The following is a 21,355-nucleotide window of genomic DNA, read 5'->3' on the forward strand; positions in this document are numbered from 1 at the left end:
CAGAAAACATGGTTTTGTACATTTCTTGAGTGTTGTTGCTTTACTACTTGACTCTTACTTTCAAGTTCAAAATAAGAAGAGATTCATTGTCCCAGTTGGTGCCCACCTCCTGAATGAATCAAGAGTGACCAGAACTTGGGTCAGTTGATAATATGGTTGCAACATCTGCAATAATATGTATAAAGTTTTTGCCAGAGGGAGAAAGGAGTGGGGGACAGATTATCTGAAAGGAAGGGAAAGATCATTTCCAAAGGAGAAAGTTCAGACACAGAAAGCAATAGATCTTCAATGCATTAGTATTTACAAGCACTTTTCAAAGAGACCAACACATGAAAGTATTCAGTAAATACTGGTTTTCTTCATTCTCTGCTTAGCGATTTTTAGTGGCTTCAAATTATCTTAGCAGCCTTCCATTTTTTTAGTCTTTGTGTAAGTTTGTCAATTAAGGGAAGAGCTCTTAATTCCTTAAACAAATCTAACATTTATTGTCCCTTATGTCCTTTTCCTCCCTTTCTCATCTCAAACTAAGAAACTGTAGGTGGTTTCTTTGGCATAAGTTACACAGGGATTTTTCTCTAAGAGTCTGTAGAGTGTGTTGGAATTGAGTGTAATGTCTGAAGTCCATAGGATTTGTAATTAAGTTCTATTAATTTTATAATCGGGTAAGTCGGGTTTCTCTACAGTTCAGTAGTATCTATTTCACAGCATTGTTTCAGATATCAAGTAAGACGACTGTGAAAGAACATTGTATATGGGGCAGCAGGTCCCTAAGGTGAAATACAACATGGCAGGAAAAGCTTCAAAAGTTTGGAAAATGTACTACAGAAGAAAAGGACAAAGAATTCTAGTCTTAGAATGTATGCAGTGCAAAACTTTCTTCTGGGTAATAAATGGGATTTCAAGAATAAATATAACTTCTCCTTTCTTTTCACTCAATGTAAGAAATATGAAAAAAGGCCAAAATTGCTTTAAGAAGACCAAAGGGTTGAAATAAAATTATGCCAACTCATCAGCTTCCTTCCCATTTGACTTAACAAGAATGAGAGTCTCGATCAGTGGGGAAACTACTAGTTCTATTATTCTGAAGTTTTATTATGAGTTATCCCATAGAGAAATCACAGTACTAATAGCTGGAGAATTCAGGGCAGTCACTATTCTCCTGGGGTCTTTTTTAGTCACTAGCCACTGCAGCCGCTGACTTTCAACACACTTTGAAGGGAGTTCAGGGTGGAGATCAGGAATGACATACTCTGTGTTCTGGGAAAAACTGACAGAACAGGTCTTTGGATAGCTCGATACTTTCAGGAATTTTTATGAGCCCAAATTTTTGCATCTTCTCATACCTAGAAAAGCACTAAAATTATTAACCGAAACATCTGCTCCTCGTCACTAGCAGAAACCTTCTGCAAAAAATATGTGCTTGATTGCATGTATCCCCCTTCACCAGTCACATATACACTGACTTCCCCTGTTACCTCTTCAGAACAGTTTCTCAGAGCTCTCTGAGATGCTGTCTCCTGGGCTATAGTCCTCATTTTGCCCCACATAAAACTTAACTCACAGCTCTCACGTTGTGCATTTTTTTTTCAGTCAACAAAGTAAAAGCAGGAAGTCGACATCTATACTATGGCAGTAACATCTGTAGTGTGCATAGTAGACAACTGAAGTTTAAAGTGATTTAACATCAGAGTTGGGATAAAATTTTCTGGGCTTCCCTGGTGGCGCAGTGGTTGAGAGTCTGCCTGTTGATACAGGGGACACGGGTTCGTGCCCCGGTCCGGGAGGATCCTGCGTGCCGCGGAGCAGTTGGGCCCGTGAGCCATGGCCGCTGAGCCTGTGCGTCCAGAGCCTGTTGCTCTGCGGCGGGATAGGCCACAACAATGAGAGGCCCGCGTACCGCAAAAAAAAAAAAAAAAAAAAAAAAAATTTTCCATTTGAATATTCAATGTTGTTCCAAAAAAAACCCCAAGTGTTTTCTTTCAGGAAAGCAAGGGATACTTTATTTTATTTTTGTCTGTGTTGGGTCTTCGTTGCTGCAGGAAGGTTTTTCTCTAGTTGTGGCCAGTGGGGGCTACTCTTCATTGCTGTGCGCAGGCTTCTCATTGCGGTGGCTTCTCTTGTTGTGGAGCACAGGCTCTAGGCACGCAGGCTTCAGTAGTTGTGGCACACGGGCTCAGTAGTTGTGGCTCGCGGGCTTAGTTGCTCCACGGCATGTGGGATCTTCCCAGACTAGGGCTCGAATCCGTGTCCCCTGCATTGGCAGGCGGATTCTTAACCACTGTACCACCAGGGAAGCCCACAAAGGATACTTTAAAGATATATAATGTAAAATGTATCACTAGACTTCAAATGTTAATTTTCAAAAATAAGTATATAATTTGAATTTAACTTATATGTGTAAATTACTAAATTCCACTTTGAATTAGAATTATTTTCAAAATTCCTTTTCTGGAATTATTGTTTAATGAGTCTTTATAAGCAAGACATTTTCATTTTAATTACCATGTTTTCTTTCTACATGATAAATGAGATTTTTACAGAAGAAAAGTGACACTTTCATAAAACACTTTCGAAAATGTAGTCTTACAAAAACCAAGCATCATTGTCATAATGATTCATAGCTCAAATCTATCCATAGAATTAAGGTTCTCATGTTTTGATACTTACTTATGCGTTCTAAGTAGAGATATATTTTAATTTTGAAGAGAAATAATGTGATCTGTGAATTTTTTTAAGTCATAGCAAAGTGAAAATACACACCATTTGACATGAAAGAAGGTTGTTCTCTGAAGTTAATAAAGTATTGTAGCTGGATGTTTTTTCCAGTTATTTGTGAGAAACTACACAGAGTTCCTTCAGAAAAACCACATTATCTTTCAAATGCCTTTTTATAATTAAAATATAAATGAGACATGTAGAAGAGACTTGTGTATCCTAAAAGTAAATAAAAATGTTTGCTTCACCCTGCACTGGATTATCAGTAGACAGGCAATGTATGTATTTAGAGCACAAGGAAAACAAGAACAGTACTATTTGTATGTATATGAATTTAATATTTCAAAAATGGGAAAATGCACCTCTATTGTCCTTTCTTGCATCTATGTTAGTGTACAGTATCGAATGTATGTGTATATGTGTGTGGTGAAAAGGGAAATGAGACAGAAATATATTCTGTGCAAGCTTCCAGGAAACTGCTGACCTTATTATCAACCATCCTTCCTTTAAACATTCTTGTTTCTTGTCTCATTCATTTCCTTTCATTCCTTCCTTGAAATATGAAAACTACAGTTTCATAAAATAAACTGTCAGAAAATTTTCTATATTATACTTTACATTCTCAGAAGCCATTGAGCACTACATAAATAGAATACATAAAGTTAGAATCATCTAGAAGCATCAGAAAATTTTCTCAGCAATCTGTGGAGATGACTTGTATTTTTCACAAATAAAAGAAGGGAAGAAGATAGTGATATATTTTTTTTACCTGATCTCATGTTTATAGAACTCTTAAGTGAAGGCAATGCAATCCCAATCATGTTTTTGAAGGCACCTAGGCAATCTATTTTTTAATCATAAATTTGCATTTTGGTGTGATTTTTGACACAAGAATAAACTTCCGTTTCATGCCTATGTTTCCCTTAAAAATCAGACTTTCTACTTTTCCAAAGATTGTAACAATTTACATCCATTTACATACTGATCATGTATTGATCTCCCCCCTTACCAAGAGGCACAACTGTTTAAGATATTAAAATGAATTACTTAGATGAATTTAGTTTTTTTTTTAAAAAAAAGATTTTTTATGGACTTCCCTGGCAGTCCAGTGGTTAAGACTCCACGCTTCCAACGTAGGGAATGCAGGTTCGATCCCTGGTCAGGGAACTAAGATCCCACATGCTGCGCAGCCAATAAACAAACAAATAAATACATCATTTTAAAAAAAGGTTTTTTATACTACTTAAGCACCTGCTAAAAAGTTCAGTAGTGTCCTTGAAAGCAGGGGAACACTAATAAATGTTGAACATCTAAGAGGGCAAATGTTGGGCATAGCTTTCCTCATGTAGTCTTTACAACTACCCTATAAAATGGTTATTGTTATCCATATTTTATATCTGAGGAAGCTGTGGCTCAGTAATAATAAATTGCTCAACACAGTAAGTTGCACAAACAGTAAGTAGGAAAGCAAGATTGTAAGTCAGATTTCTGTATCTCCAAAATTTGCATTTATTCACAGTGTTACTGGTTCTCCAGTCTTTACATTTCTATTACTCAAGTTTCAAAAGAGAGAGAGAGAGAGAATTAGAAATATAAGATTGCCAAATTTTTCCTTTACTGAGTGTGGACATTAAAAATCAAATGAGCAATTTTCTTCTCTGCTTATGCCGAAAAATTATAGAAAAGCAGCAGGGAGGAAAAAGTACAAAAACCCAAACTTCATTTTCTGCAAAATAAAGAGATAAGTGTAATCTATAATCTGCAGATGCCAAATTAAATATAAATGCTGATGTTAAGCAGAAAGTGAAAAGAAGAATAGAAACACATGAGGATGAAGTACGAAGAAAACTCAGAAACACCAGCAAAAATTCACTTCCTGTAGGTGAAAGGCTCACCCTGAAATAATTACATTGCCTACTTAACAGCAGATATAGGAATTGGGGTTACCAGAACTGTTTGCAGAAACCTTTCTCCACACTAATTAATTCAGAGAAACAAAAATTGGGGAGATGCATAAAAATGGCATAGTTTGGCCAGAGCCATATTTTCAGGGCCATGTTTGTTGTCTCTATTATAACAAAAAATGTATTCTCTAGAGTGTAAAATCTTAAAACGTGCTCTAACCCTCCCCTTCCCTTTAATACTACAAAATGTTTACTTTTTACTATCCAATCTCTGATTATTCCAGTGTCTTATTATAGTAATTCTTTATACTAAAATTCTCCTGTTTTAATTACTGTGTGGTTTCTGTTGCCTGATTGGGCCCTGGGAAAGAATGAATGTTGGTATAAATGGGAGCAGATTGGTCATGAATAGATAGTTGCTGGGACTGGTTAAATAGATGCATGGGGGTTTATTATATTCTCCTACTTTTGTGTATATACAGAATTCTCCATAGTAAGAAGACAGCTAAACCAGCTTTAAAAAATATGTCTGCAATGGAACATATGACTATTCATTCTACATCATAGAAAAAAAGACTGTAAAGAGTTTTGCTCAGATTTTGCCAAGAAGAAAATTTGTAACAAATTTACCCCACCCCCCAAAATTTACTTTTTAGAACTTTTTATATATCAGAATTGCAGATAAGACATGGTGGATCTAAATACACATATGTAACAGTTGAATTATTCAGGTACTCGGCATGAAATAAGCTTCACACTCAAATTAGGGTCTTTCAAGGAAGGCTTATAAAGAGAATATTTTCAAAGGTGTGGGCACTGTGACGATATTAACAGCAGAGCTGTTACCACCCTAGGACGCAAAAATATGACCATAAGGAGCAGGTGTTAGAACCTGAAGGAGAAAGTTCTATAAAGAAGGCTACCTTGAAAGATCAAAGAGCACAGCAGTCTGAGGTAACCTCTCAGAAGGTCCCTGACTTCATTCTCCTCCCTCCTTCGGGTCTCCTGAACCTAACTGGAGACCACGTGGCAAAGGACCTACCTGTTGGTCCGTACCTGTCAGTAGCCTCTGGGACATAGATCAGGGTGGAATTAGATGGAAAGTACGAATGGGGAGGTCAAGGAAAAGCTATGACGCAGAGGTACAAAGACATACTCAAAAAATACTTACGGTGAATAACACTGGGGTATAGAGGAAAAGAAAGGGTGAGGGAAGAGGAAGAATAAGACACATGAGATAGATCATGGTACACAGTAGCAAATTTATAGATCTGTGTACAAAGTACACAGTACAAGGTGAGGACGATTCTGTGAACTTATAATCACTAAAACAAGAACAAAATCCTTGTCAAAGATCAGAAATACACACTGCCAAGCAAGAAAAAGTATGGCCAAATGGTCTTTCCCAGGTGTTGTAGCCACCTAGACACCTACCAGCAATATATTAGGACCTATTTTCCCACAGCCTTACAGAATTATAAAACTTTTGAAATTTGCTGAGCTGAAAAGTAAAAAATGGTATCCTAATGTAGCTGACCCCATTTTCTCTTCAGTAATTTAAGATACAAGGTATATCATATACCAAATTTCTACATGTCGCTGTATCTATTATTGAACTTCCTATTTCATTTCATTGTTTTGTCTATTCATTTGCCAACATCATCTTATTATAATTACACAGGACTTTTACTATGTTTTCATGTCTGGTAGAACTAGTCTTCTCAGACTCTTTATATTTTGGAGAATTTTCCAAAAATTCATTTGTTTATTTTTCCATATTAACTTCAGTTTGTCCAGTTAAAAAACATGCTTCGTGGGGATTTTATAGCCATTGTGTTAAGTTACAAAATAACTTAGAAAAAAACAACATATTCTGAAAGCTCTGTCTTCAGAATATTGTTGCAAATGTATATAAACTTTGAACTGCTAAGAATTTATCCTACAGATGTGGTGCACATGTATGAAATGCTTTAAGTACATGACTTCATTGTGACATTGTTTGTTATACCATGCCGAACACATCATAATCAAAGTCAAAAGGCAAACGACACAAGGGGAAAAGTGTTGACTCCTGGCACGGAGAAAGGGTTGACCTCCCTTACATATAGTGAGATTTCTGTAAATTGTCAAGAAAAATCCCCATAACACAATAGGAAAATGGATAAAAACATGAAATGGCAGCCCATCTCCACACCAACCAAAAGCAAACAAGTAAACACAAACAGCCCCTAAGCAAATGAAAGCTTGCTTAAACTGACTCACATGTAAGATAAAATTAAATTAAAACTTACTGTGTAAAAGTGTCAGAAAGTTTGCCCTCTAACTCTGTTGAGGAGGCTGTGTGGAAACATTTGCTCTCATACATTGTTGATAGGAGTAAAAACAGGCAGAGTTTCTGTGGAAGGCAATAGTCAAATACCAAAATTACAAATCACATACTCTCTGATTTGATCATCTCACTCCTGGGGATGTGTCATGCAGATACACATAAATTTACCACAAATATGTATAATTATTTTTAAGCCATAAATTAGAAATGATTCAAGTATCCATCTGTAGACCATTACTTAATTAAAGTATGGTACTTCATAATGCCATATAATGAAACTGTAAAAAGAAATGCGGAATCTCTCGATAAACTGTGACATTTTTAATGATATCTTACTAAGATAAAAGAAAAAAAGTATGTGCAATACTCACTCGAAAGAAAATGAAATACTTAGGTATAAAGCTAACAAAACATACAGAATTTATATGTTATAACTTACAAAATGCTGGTGATAGAAAGAGGATCTAAATAAATTAAGAGACATGCCATGTTTATGGTTTGGAGATTCAACATAGTTAACATAAAATTCTCCCCACATTGATCTGTAGATTTAACGCAATTGCTATCAAAATTGGAAGGTATTTCATAGACATACACAAGCTTATTCTAAAATTTATGTGGAAAAGCCAGGAACCTAAACAAGCTAAGACTATTTTGATAAAGCAGAATAAAGTGGGAGAAATTACTATACCTAAAGTTAAGTCTTACTATAAAGCTACAGTATTCAATTTTTACTTAAAGTATTCAGTATTCAAGGCTTACTATAAAGGTACAGAACTATAAAGCTACAGTATTCCAGCTACAGTATTGGCAAAGGTGTTAATACATATATCAACAAACAGACTAGATAACCCAGATAGAAATACAGTCAACTGATTTTTAATAAAGGTACACAGTGCACAGCAAAGGAAACCATAAACAAGACCAAAAGACAACCCTCAGAATGGGAGAAAATATTTGAAAATGAAGCAACTGACAAAGGATCAATTTCCAAAATTTACAAGCAGCTCATGCAGCTCAATAACAAAAAAACAAACAACCCAATCCAAAAATGGGCAGAAGACCTAAATAGACATTTCTCCAAAGAAGATATACAGACTGCCAACAAACACATGAAAGAATGCTCAACATCATTAATCATTAGAGAAATGCAAATTAAAACTACAATGAGATATCATCTCACACCAGTCAGAATGGCCATCATCAAAAAATCTAGAAACAATAAATGCTGGAGAGGGTGTGGAGAAAAGGGAACACTCTTGCACTGCTGGTGGGAATGTGAGTTGGCACAGCCACTATGGAGAACAGTATGGAGGTTCCTTAAAAAACTACAAACAGAACTACCATATGACCCAGCAATCCCACTACTGGGCATATACCCTGAGAAAACCATAATTCAAAAAGAGTCATGTACCAAAATGTTCATTGCAGCTCTATTTACAATAGCCCGGAGATGGAAACAACCTAAGTGCCCATCATCGGATGAATGGATAAAGAGGACGTGGCACATATATACAATGGAATATTACTCAGCCATAAAAAGAAACGAAATTGAGCTATTTGTAATGAGGTGGATAGACCTAGAGTCTGTCATACAGAGTGAAGTAAGTCAGAAAGAGAAAACCAAATACTGTATGCTAACACATATATATGGAATTTAAGAAAAAAAAATGTTATGAAGAACCTAGGGGTAAGACAGGAATAAAGACACAGACCTACCAGAGAACGGACTTGAGGATATGGGGAGGGGGAAGGGTAAGCTGTGACAAAGTGAGAGAGAGGCATGTACATATATACACTACCAAACGTAAGGTAGATAGCTAGTGGGAAGCAGCCGCATAGCACAGGGAGATCAGCTAGGTGCTTTGTGACCACCTGGAGGGGTAGGATAGGGAGGGTGGGAGGGAGGGAGACGCAAGAGGGAAGAGATATGGGAACATATGTATATGTATAACTGATTCACTTTGTTATAAAGCAGAAACTAACACACCATTGTAAAGCAATTATACCCCAATAAAGATGTTAGAAAAAAAAAAAGGTACACAGTGATTCAATGGAGGAAAGATAGTATTTTCAACTAATGGTGTTTGAACAATTAGGCACCCATAGACAAAAAAAAAAAAAGAATCTCAACCTAAAACTCACACTTTAAGCAAAAATTAACTCAGTTTGGGACGTGGGATTAAATATGAAACAATATAAAACTTTTAGAAAAAAAATGATCAGAAGAAAATATTTAAGATCTAGCAATAAAAGAGATTTTAGCCTTGACACAAAAACCCAATCCATGAAAGAAAAAATTGATAAATTAGATCTAATCAGAATTTAAAACTTTTTTAAAGCCCATGTGAAGAGGGTCAAAACACCCACTGCAGATTGGGAGAAAATATTTGCAAGCTATATATATCAGACAGATGTCTTATATATAGAACATGTAAAAAATTCTTAATATTCGATAGTAAACTCCCCAAGTCCAAATATTAAATGGGCAAAGACATGAACAGACATGTCTTCGGAAATAACATACACATGGCAAATAATTACGTGCTAACATCACTAGCCATAAAGAAATTCAAATTAAAACCACAATGAGATATTACTACACATGTATCAGAGTAGCTAAAAGACACAGTGGTAACACCAAATGCTCGCACTCGTATGCTGTGGTGGGGATGTAAAATGGTACATCCGTTCTGGAAAATAGTTTGGCAGTTTCTCATAAACCTAAACATGCATATGTCACTTCACCCAGCACTTTTACTCTTGGGTATTATCCCAGAGAAATGAAAACTTACGTTAACATAAATGTTCATAATGTTCATGAATGTTCATTGCAGCTTTACATTTGTAATAGCCAAAAGTTAGAAACAACCCAATGTCCTTCAATAGAAGAATGGTTAAACAAACCAAGGGACATCTTTATGGTGAAAACTACAGCAGTCAGAAGGAACTAACTGTTGATACATGCAGCCACTTGGATGAATCTGAAGGTGACAATGCTGAGTGAAAAAGCCTGTCTCAAAAGGTATATATGTAAGTTTCTACGTATATAACATTTTCAAAATGAAATTTTAAAGATGGAGAACAGATTAATGATTGCCAGATTTCACTAATTTTACACAAATACATGTAAAACTGGTGAAATCTAAATATGCCCTGTAGATTGTACCAATGTCAATTTCCTGGCTTCAATATTGTGTTAAAGCTATGCAACATGTTACCACTGGGTAAACTGGATGAATGGTACAAGGGACCATCCTATACATTTTTTGCTACTTTCAGTGCATCGGTAATCATTTATATATTTTTATATGAATACAAATATATTTCATATGTTATTTTATATATATTTATCAAAATCATTTCAAAATGGCAATGTGAAGAATTATGTGTATAATATGCTATTGTTTTGTGGAAAAGGGGAGAGGGGAAATAACATATATTTGTTTTTGCTTACGTATCCATAAAGGAACTCCAAAAGTATACTAATGACAGTGATTACCTGAATGTTTGTAGGTTGGGGGAACCGTAGCAAATAGGAGACAGATGTAGAAAGACATATATATATATATTTTTTTACATTTTGAACCATGTTAATCTATTTCTTTTTTTTTTTTTTTTTTTTTTGCGGTACACGGGTCTCTCACTGTTGTGGCCTCTGCCGTTGCGGAGCACAGGCTCCAGATGCACAGGCTCAGCGGCCATGGCTCACGGGCCCAGCCGCTCCGCGGCCTGTGGGATCTTCCTGGACCGGGGCACGAACCTGTGTCCCCTGCAACAGCAGGCGGACTCTCAACGACTGTGCCACCAGGGAAGCCCTATTTCTTATTTTAAAAAGTAAATAATTATTATTCTAGGCATAAAAATAATTATAATGACCATCATTCATAAAAGAACACAACACCAAAATATTTGAATGACGTAACCTTGGATTTAGGTCAGGTATTCAAATTTAATTACTATTACTTTATTAAAATTTTACTTCATTATTATTTCTCTTATTTCTGTTGATTTAAGGAAACTTGACCACTGGTCAGGGCTGGTCTTGAAAATAACACTCAGAAAACACTGCATTCATTCACACCAATGTTACCCAGGTGCCAAAATGAATCTCTTTTTGATTTGCAGTACTGTGCTTTCAGCATATGCAAAGCATTGTTCTTTTGGACTTTAGAAACAGGAGAAACAAAGAGATCCTTTAAATAACCTCCACAAATTGAAATAGAATATGCCTCTCTGTGCTTTAGTGTTCCTTGGGAAATAGACTTATGTGGTACTAGTTGTACATTTCCCAAAAAAGAAAACAAAGAACAAGAGAAAAGCAAATTTCAAAACTCAAAAGAATTTTTGGAAACAGTCAAGAGCAAATGAGGGGCCTCAATAAAATATGCACAGGCAGCCTCTAAGCACAATTTATTAATGCAGCATATTAAAGTAAAATGCCAGCCACCTCAGATACTAATGGAAATCAATAAATGTCAATGTGCATAGTGCTGCTATGATGGAAATCTCTGCTTTTTTATTTATCTGCTACAACAGAGAAAAGTGAAAGTTGGTAACTTAGGCCAATAAAATATTAAAGATACTCTGAGGTTATTCACATTCAAAACTGCAATTACCTGCTAAGTTAAAGGGCCATTTTTCTAGGTATCTAAGCTTTATGTATCAAAGCTAATTTTATTTATTTAGCTACACCACAGGGCTTGTGGGGTCTTAGCTCCCTGACGAGGGATTGAAACCATGCCCTCCGCAGTGAAAGCGCAGCGTCTTAACCACTGGACCGCCAGGGAGTTCCCAAAGCTAATTTTAATATTAGCTGTCTATGCATTTACTTTTCTCATTGCTTCTTTCAATATACTTACAAAGCAGTGATCAGTTTAGCCAATATTTACAGGAGAAAGGAACAGACTTTAAGAAACTATGAAAGCAAATTTAAGAGCTCTAAATTCATGTTGTTGTTTTTTTTAAGTACACATGGGAACACACAAATGTGTTAGCAATTGGACAATCTATCATTATTGGGGAAAGGCAAATGTCTTGAATTTCAATGGCAGCAACTCAGTGAGGCCAGAGGGTCTACAGGAAGGGTGCTCTGAAGAGGGAACATGTCTGGGAACAGAGTTTCCCTCTGTACACACTTTCTTCCATTGAGACCACTGTCATCACTAGCATGTCTTCCAAGTCTGGGGACATTCAAAGCAAGTATTCAAAGAATGATAACAGCTGACCCCTCTGGCCTGGTCAATTTTCACCCATACCAGTTTGGCCCACGCTCTCACTCCTCTACCCTTTCTGCTCAAATGTCCCCTTATTAAAGAGGCCTCCCTTGGTACTCCTCACTAAAAGAGCACACCACTGTGTATCACTCACAGTTTTCTTCCCAGCACTATCACCACTGCCTGTTTTATATTTACTTGGTTATTGTCTCAGTCCCCCTCAGGAATGTCAGCTCCATAAGGACAGGGATTGGACAGTTTGATTCAATTCTATGTACCCAGTATCTGGAAAAGCAATAACTCAGTAAGTCCTTCTACTTAAACCTCACAATGATTCTGTAAGTAAATGGAAGCTAAAAATAACTGGGTTCCCCAAAGTTACCCATTTGATCAGGGGGAAATTTTATGACTCAAAGTCATATCTCTGAGTTCTAAATTCTATGTTTTTTCCAGCATATCACGCAGCTTCTCATTTTGATACTGTGAATTACTTTAAATCTGGAAATTCTCATCAAGTCTTTGTGGAAATGGGGCATTGTGAAGAGTAAGTGTCCACCTAAAAAGAGCACGTACTTTTTTAATTAGTTTGTTATATAATTCCTCCTTCATGTGCACAAGCAAAAACTTTTTTCCAGAAACAGAGAAAAATATTCAAGTATACTTATAATTAAGAATAATATGGAAACAAAAAAAAAGTGTCACTTTTCAGGATAAATTTAGATGCTAATGCAAGGGCATTAATAAATCAATGAAACTAACTGCAACTATTTAACAATTTACTAAACATTTATAGAGTATCTTTTATAGGTCAGAACCTCTGCTAAGGCCATGGAGTTATAAAGATAAATAAATAATAATCCACGTCCTTAAAAGTGTTAAATCCACTTCAAGATATAGACATATAAGTAAAAATACAATATAATGGAATCAGAGGCTTTTGTAAGTTGTTAGGAGAGCAAAGGGAATCAGTAACCAGTTCAGCCTAGGAGCATCAAACAGAAGAATTGCAGTTTGAGCTGCATCTTGGAATATAAGTAGACGTTCCCAGGTCCAATAGCAAGAGGGAGTAGCAAATATATGAAGCTGGGAAATGATATGTGTATTTCAAGGACTAGGACATTTAATATGTCTGGGCGTCAGGTACATTGAGAAGGTACAGCTGGAGATGGGACTGTCAAAGAGCATAGCAATACCGCCTAAATATCCTTAAGAAGATTCAGTGAGATGATGCATGTAAAACCATCAGCATAGTGCCTCACTATGTTCTGAATAAATGCTGGCACTTGGAATGGAATGGAGGAATCGAGATTTTTATATATCCACAATTCCAAAAGGAAAAATGTCTCTTGGTATAAAAATAAATCCATTATTTATCAAATAAAATTCTTTATTGGGGTCCCCATGTGTTTAGAAATGGCAAGCATATTATTTACACAGAGCAGTATTCAAAACCAGGGAATCCAGATAGCAATCTTATGTGATGTTTTCAGCAAGAACCGATATACGTGACAGGGAGTTTAAGAAGTAATGAAGCAATCCTGTATTTAGAACCAGCCGTGATATGGACTTCACTTGCTTCAATAACAGGCTGATTTTACAGGGAAGAGGGTGTGAGTTTGATTTCTTTTTTCATTACTCATGACTTCAATCCTTAGGGAAATGACAAGATAATTTAATTCCCAAACACTCATTTGGGAGTGTCAATGATAAATGATTGGAAATATTGCTGCTCCCATCACACGGCTTTTCTTATTGGTTCTTGCCTCTGTACTTCTTTCTTCTCTTCACTCAGCCCCAAGGAGTGAACTTGATATTGGAGCGATAAAGCTTGTCACAATAAATGTAATCTTCTGTCACAATCTTTCTCTTTTTCCCCTTTTCTATTGTTTCCCCCTAAAAAAATCTTCAGTTTGATCCTTGCATGGCAACTTCATACTTCTGTATGACTGAGGGACAACAGGAATTAATTCCACTGTTTGTGCCAGTCAGCACAAGAAAGTTGTAATTTTCCTTGTCACTGCATCTTACAACCTCCTAATGAGCAGTTCTAATGGTGGGCTATTGAATTACACAATAAACAAAAGTTTTCCATCATTTAACATTTGTTCAAAGACTCTGCTGCGGGTCCACGAGAGGAGAAAGAAGAGAAATGTGCACTTATCCAGTGAATTCAATCAATGCAAACTGCAAATTTAGTTATTCAGGCTATCAAAATCTGTTGTTGTTATTGTATTAATGCCTAAATTATTTGAAAAAAATTACCCTAACCTTACATGAAAGCTTGGCCTTTGTTGACATAAATGTGCCTAACAAAAAAAAAAAGATTTTGTATTCTAATTGAAGAATTGTTTATTTTGCAAATGAGTAAAGGGAGATACTTGGGCTAGTTATGTTTGTCTGAAAGGATGTAAGGGCTTTATTACATAGAACAGGGATCAGAAACCTTTATCTTTTGGGCCAGACTGAGGTCTTATGCCCATAAAAGTCTACTGTCTCTACCTCTGGACCTATGAACTGCCAACCCACATGGTTGCAGCCAGGATTCCCACCAGGCTCTTCCTCACCACAATTCCCACTGAATAGCAGGGACTCAGTGGGAAGGACACAAGAGCCAGAACAATGCCTTCCTTCTGGGGGGCATGGCCTTCCCACCCTAGCTCCTGCCAGCTTCCCTCCTGCTTTAGGCTTCCCTCCATAAGACTCATTTAGTTCATCATAACCTCATCCCTTCAGAAAAATCTTCCTTCACCATCCTGTGCAAAAGTACAGTAGGCATTTCTAGAAGGAAAATGCGATCCCATGAAGGACCAGTGTATGGAAATTTGTATTTAAAACATTAATGACAATGGAAGTACAATTGTGCAGAAAGCATAGAAAATGAGGTTGCCCATTTAACTTTGCTTTCTGGTGCTGAGACGTATTTGGCTCTTAAAGTACCATGACCTTTAATTGTGAACTTTCCTGTTGAAAATCTTCTTAGAATGTATTAGTGCACTTTTCATCCTGAGTAAGTAATATCACTTAGCCTTTTTTGATGATTCAGCATCTTGCAGTAGTTTGTTAAGAACAGATAGGCCGTTTCTCTTTTAAGGTAACACATTTTTCTTTCACTTGTACGCTTTTAACTAAAAGACTTTTACAAAACTATGTGGTTGAAAAATATTTTACTAAGCATTATCCTGCAAGGTGAAACATTCATTCGTTCATTCTTCATGCGTTCATTTACTGAGCACTTAAGTAGTTCCTACAAAGTGCAAAGCACTGTGCCAGGCTCTGGAATGCAATGGTGAAGAACACTAAAACCTCTAAGAAAGGAAGAATGTGCGGGCCAAGTTCACCTTATATTCTCTTAAGATACTGTTGAACACTCCCGAAAACCCATCTGTACACCTGCAGCATTACCATCCACACAGCATGTGGTAGAAAGACTGCAAATACCTCCATCTGGAAGAATCTGAAAAGATTCTCAAAGGTGACCGGGACTTAAAGAATGAGGAAGAGGAGGGGTTTAGCATTTCAACCACATTTTTCAATAACCCTACATTTTCTTGCTCTGCTAACAATTATTCTTAACTTTCTGGGGAGCCCCGTAAAGAATCTAATAAAAAATGTTAATATATTTGTATATCCATATACCTATACACGCACACACACACGCACACACACAACCTCTTCTTTATCAATGGACACAGGTTGCTTCCATATCTTGACTGTTGTAAATAATGCTGCAATGAACATAATGGTGAATATATCTTCTCAAATTAGTGTTTTTGTTTTCTTCAGAAAGATACCCAAAAGTGGAATTGCTGGATTGTATGGTAGTTTTACTTTTACTTTTTTCAGTAACCTCCATACTGTTTTCCATTGTGTCTGTACCAATTTACATTTCGATTAACGGTGCACAAGGGTACTCTTTTCTCCACACCTTTACCAATACTTGTTATTTCTTATCTTTTTGTTGTTAATCATCTGATGTCTTTTTGTGAGGTTGTAGTTCATTGTGACTTTGATTTGCATTTCCCTGATGATAAGTAATGTTGAGCATCTTTTCATGTGCCTGTTGGCCATCTGTATGTCTTCTTAGTAAGAATGTCTCTTCGGGTCCTCAGCCTTTTTTTTTCATCTTTATTGGAGTACAATTGCCTTACAATGGTGTGTTAGTTTCTGCTTTATAACAAAGTGAATCAGTTATACATATACATATGTTCCCCTATCTCTTCCCTCTTGCATCTCAGCCTGTTTTTTAACGGGGTTGTTTGATTTGTTTTTTTTCGGTACGCGGGCCTCTCGCCTCTCCCGTTGTGGAGCACAGGCTCCGGACGCGCAGGCTCAGAGGCCATGGCTCACGGGCCCAGCCGCTCCGCGGCATGTGCGATCTTCCCAGACCGGGGCACGAACCTGTGTCCCCTGCATCGGCAGGTGGACTCTCAACCACTGCGCCACCAGGGAAGCCCCTGATTTTTTGATATTGAGTTGTAAGTGTTCTTTGTATATTTTGGATATTAATCCCTTATCAGATATATCACTTGTTAATATCTTCTTCCATTCAGTCAGTGGCCTTGTTGTTTTGTTGATAATTTCCTTTGCTGTGCAAATGTTTTTTAGTTTGGTGAAAACTATTTATGTATTTTTGTTTTTGTTTCCCTTACCAGAAGAGACATATCCAAAAACCTATTGCTAAGATAAATATCAAAGAGCATACTGCCAATGTTTTCTTCTAGGAGTTTTATGGATTTAGGTCTTACATTTTAGTTGTTAGTCCATTTATAGTTTATTTTTGCATATAGTGTGAGAAAGTAGTCCAGTTTGATTCATTTGCATGTAGCTGCCTAGTTTTCCCAACACCATTTATATGAGAGCCTGTCTTTTCCCCATTGTGTATTCTTGCATTCTTTGCCATAGATTAATTGCCCATATATGTGTGGGTTTATTTCTGGTCTCTTTAATATGTTCCATTAATTTATGTGTTTGTTTTGTGCCAGCACCATACTGTTTTAATTACTGTAGCTTTGGAGTATAGTTTGAAATCAGGGAGCAGGGTACCTCTAGTTTTGTTCTTCTTTCTCAAGATTGTTTTGGCCATTCAGGATCTTTTGTGTTCCCATACAAATTTTAGAATTATTTGTTCTAGTTCTTTGAAAAAAGTCATTGGTATTATGATAGGGATTGTATTGAATCTGTAGATTGCCAATGCCCCTTTTTAATAATATTAATTCTTCCAATTCATAAGCATGGTATATGTTTCCATATGTTTGTGTCAATTTCAATTTGTTTTGACATCTTATGGTTTTCAAAGCACAGGTCTCTCACCTCCTTGGTTAAATTTACTCTTAGGTATTTTATTCTTTTGATGCAATTATAAATGGGATTGTTTTCTTAATTTCTCTTTCTGCTAATTCATTGTTACTGTAAAGAAATATAACCAAAAAATATATATATATATATAAAATCAATTTCTGTATATTAATTTTGTATCCTGAAACTTTACTGAAATATTTATTGTTTCTAATAGTTTTTTGTTGGTGCCTTTAAGATTTCTATATATAGTATCATGTCATCTGCAAACAGTGACATTTTATGTATTCCTTTCCAATTTGGATTTCTTACATTTTTTTTTCTTGTTTGATTACTGTGGCTAGAATATCCAGTACTATGTTGAAAACAAGTGGTGAGAATGGGCAGCCTTTTCTTATTCCTGATCTTAGAGAAAATGGTTTCAGCTTTTCACCATTAAGCATGATGTTGGCTGTGGGTTAGTCGTATGTGGCCTTTACTATATTGAGGTATGTTCCCTTACTACCCACTTTTTTGAGATTTTTATTATAAATGGATGTTGAATTCTGCCAAAAGCTTTTTCTACATCTATTGAGATGATCATGCGATTTTTATCCTTCCTTTTGTTAATGTGGTGTACTGAATTGATTGATTTGTGGATATTGAATTATCCTTGGATCTCTGAGATAAATCCCACTTGATCATGGTGTATGAGCTTTTTCATGTGTTGTTAAATTTGGTTTGCTAATATTTTGTTGAGGATTTTTGCATTTATATTCATCAGTGATATTGGCCTGTATTTTTTTGTGTGTGTGTGGTGTCTTTATCTGATTTCATTATCAGGGTGATGCTGGCCTTATAGAATGAGTTTGGAGGTGATTCTTCCTCTTCAATTTTCTGGAAAAGTTTGATAAGGATAAGTGTTAACTCTTCTTTAAATGTTTGATAGAATTTACCTGTGAAGCCCTCTGTTCCTGAACTTTTGTTTGTTAGGAGTTTTTTGATTACTGATTCAATGTCACTACTGGTAATCATTCTATTCATATTCTTTATTTCTTCTTAATTCAGTCTTGGGAGATTGTATGTTTCCAGGAATTCATCCATTTTTCTAGTTGTTCCAATTTGTAGGCATAGAATTGTTCGTAGTAGTATCTTTGATCCTTTGCATTTCTGTGGTGTCAGTTGTAACTTCTCTCTCATTCCTGACTTTATTTATTTGGGTCCTCTTTTTTTAATTAGTTGGTCTAAAGCTTTATTAACTTTGTTCATCTTTTCAAAGAACCACCTCTTAGTTTCATTGATCCTTTCTCCTGTTTATTTAGTCTCTTTATTTCTACTCTGATCAATATAATTTCCTTCCTTCTATTAACTTTGGGGTTTTTTTGTTCTTCCTTTTCTTGTTTTTTTAGGTGTAAGGTTAAGTCACTTATTTAAGATTTTTCTTATTTCTTGAGGTAGGCTTGTTTTGCTCTAATTTTCCTCTTTGAACTGCTTTTGCTAAATCCCATACATTTTGGAATGTTGTGTTTCCATTTTTATTTAACTCAAGGTATTTCTTTATTTTCTCTTTGACTTTTCAATGACCCCACTGGTTGCTTAGTAGCAAATTTTTTGATTCCACATGTTTGTTTTTTCCACTTTTTTTTGTAGTTGATATCTGGTCTTATGCACTTGCAGTCAAAAAGGATGCTTGCTATGATTTCAGTCTTCTTAAATTTACTGAGATATGTTTTGTGGCCTATCATGTGATCTATCCCAGAGAATGCCCTATGTGCATTTGAAAAGAATGTGTATTCTGCTGTTTTGGAATGGAATGTTTTATATATATATATATATATATATATATATATATATATATATATACACACTCTATATATATTCCATCTGATCTAATGTGTCATTTAAGGCCAATATATCCTTATTGTATTTTTATCTGGATGATCTGTCCATTGATGTATGTGAGAGTTAAAGTCTCTTACAATTATTCTGTTACTTTCAATTTCTCCCTTTATGTTTGTTAATATTTGCTTTATGTATTTATGTGCTTCTATGTTGGGTACATATATATTTACAATTGTTATATTTTCTTGTTGGATTGATCCCTTTATCATTATGTGATGTCCTTCTTTGTCTCTTGTTACAGACTTTGTTTTAAAGTCTATTCTGGCCTTTTTGTTGTGCTGCCCACACTCATGGGCCACTCTCCAGTGGTGTCTGATCCCCATGTACTCCTTTCCTCCACACTAGCACTGACATGATGCTGTCCTGCAGCCTAGCCAGCACCTGCTTCTGCTAAGCACCATCACCTTTGACATCATCGTGATGGCCAGCCACAGCTGGCTTAAGTCGAGTGACAATATCCACACGTTCTCACTGTGATGGTGATATTTTCACAAGGGTGGCTACAGCAGGACTTACAAGGATGGCTGCCAGATCGTCATGATGTACATGTGGGGAAGGGGAGCTGCCACCAAGCCCTTCTGTAGCTTTATCATCCTGGTGATCTGTTTCATCCTCTCCTTCTTTGCCCTCTGTGGATCCCAAATGCTTGTCCTTCTGAGACTGAATGGTGGCTTCCTGGCCCTGGCTGCTGTGTTCCAGATCATCTCCCTTGTAATTTACCATGTGAAGTACACCTAGACTTTCAATCTCATACCAACCCTCCTGTCACTACATCTATAACTGGGCCTAAGTCTTCAGATGGGCAGTCACAATTATCCTGATGGCTGTGCTTTCTTCTGTTTCCTTCCCAACTATGAAGATGGCCTTCAGGGAAATGACAAGCCCAGGTATTTGTACACATCCACCTAAGTTGGGAAATGAGCAGAAGAAAATCACTGCTACTGAGATGGACTACAAAGAAACTGTTTTCCTCAGAATAATTTGAACTTATTTTTATGGCAATGTTCATAGAGTTAAACTAGGCAAAGTGCGAAAATAATTTGGGAGAAAATGTTTCTTAAATGGTGTTATAGTTTTATATTCATATCTTACATGTGTCTTGTAGAATTAGACAAGACTTACTCTTTTAACTAATTATCTATAAGATGCCAATATTTTCTTATAACTATCTATGCCATTTATACTGCATTTGTAAAAGAATGTGAATATTAAACATACCACTTTATAAGGTAAAAATAAGAAGGCTTCAGCAATTTGAGTAACCTAATCAAGTTTTTGTTTTTCCTGGATGGAATGGACTAGGTCTATTAAGCACTAAGGAAAAGAGGGAGATATTAGTAAAAATTGTTACTGACCCAATATTCTAAAAGAAGTACAATAAATAAATATTTTTCAAGCCTCCAGCTATTTAAAGCAAAAATATTTCTTAAATATGTATTATTTGTGAGAATTTCTAATTACTAACCTTAACAAGTGACTTCTTTCTAAGCTTCATGTTAACTTGATATGGCATTGAGGAAAGTATTTTTTCATGGCCATAGCCTGTTGCAGTAGCAAGGCCTCCTTAAGTAAAATTTTAAGATAAAATTTTCTCATTTAAAGTGGTTTATAGGGTTGGAGTGTGGGAAAATGCTATACTAATAAATCTGTACTGTTTTGTGTGTGTGTGTGTGTGTGTGTGTGTATGTGTGTATTTAGTACCAGAATAGATGAGACTGAAAGATGGACTAGTCATGACTGATGGATAGGATTAGGCTGTTCAGTAAAGCATCAGCGGTTGGTTCCTGTAACAAAAGTAACATTAAAAAAGGCTAAAGAGAAGAAATGGCTTGAGTTTTTTATCTTAGTTTTGACTGGGCTCTAATCATATAGACACAGCTTCTAATAGATTGCAACTATAAGCAAAAACTTAATCTAGTTAAAAACCTGGTTTTCCTTGACAAAGAGATTTTTAAAATCTGATGCAAAACACACAACAGGAGAATTCAGGGATTTGAGATTTATCTGAATGGCAA

At 36.0% G+C, this 21,355-nt stretch overlaps 1 pseudogene; it reads left to right on the forward strand.

Annotated features, from left to right (window-relative positions):
- LOC111183283 (p53 apoptosis effector related to PMP-22-like) overlaps nt 1-20,249 on the forward strand; it is a 98,190-nt pseudogene extending 77,941 nt beyond the window's left edge.
- Nucleotides 20,250-21,355: the final 1,106 nt, after the last annotated feature.

This window comes from Delphinapterus leucas, chromosome 12, assembly GCF_059928025.1.
Source record: "Delphinapterus leucas isolate spDelLeu-1000000601 "Yukka" chromosome 12, BTC_Dleu_Yukka2, whole genome shotgun sequence".
NCBI classification, from domain to species: domain Eukaryota; kingdom Metazoa; phylum Chordata; class Mammalia; order Artiodactyla; family Monodontidae; genus Delphinapterus; species Delphinapterus leucas.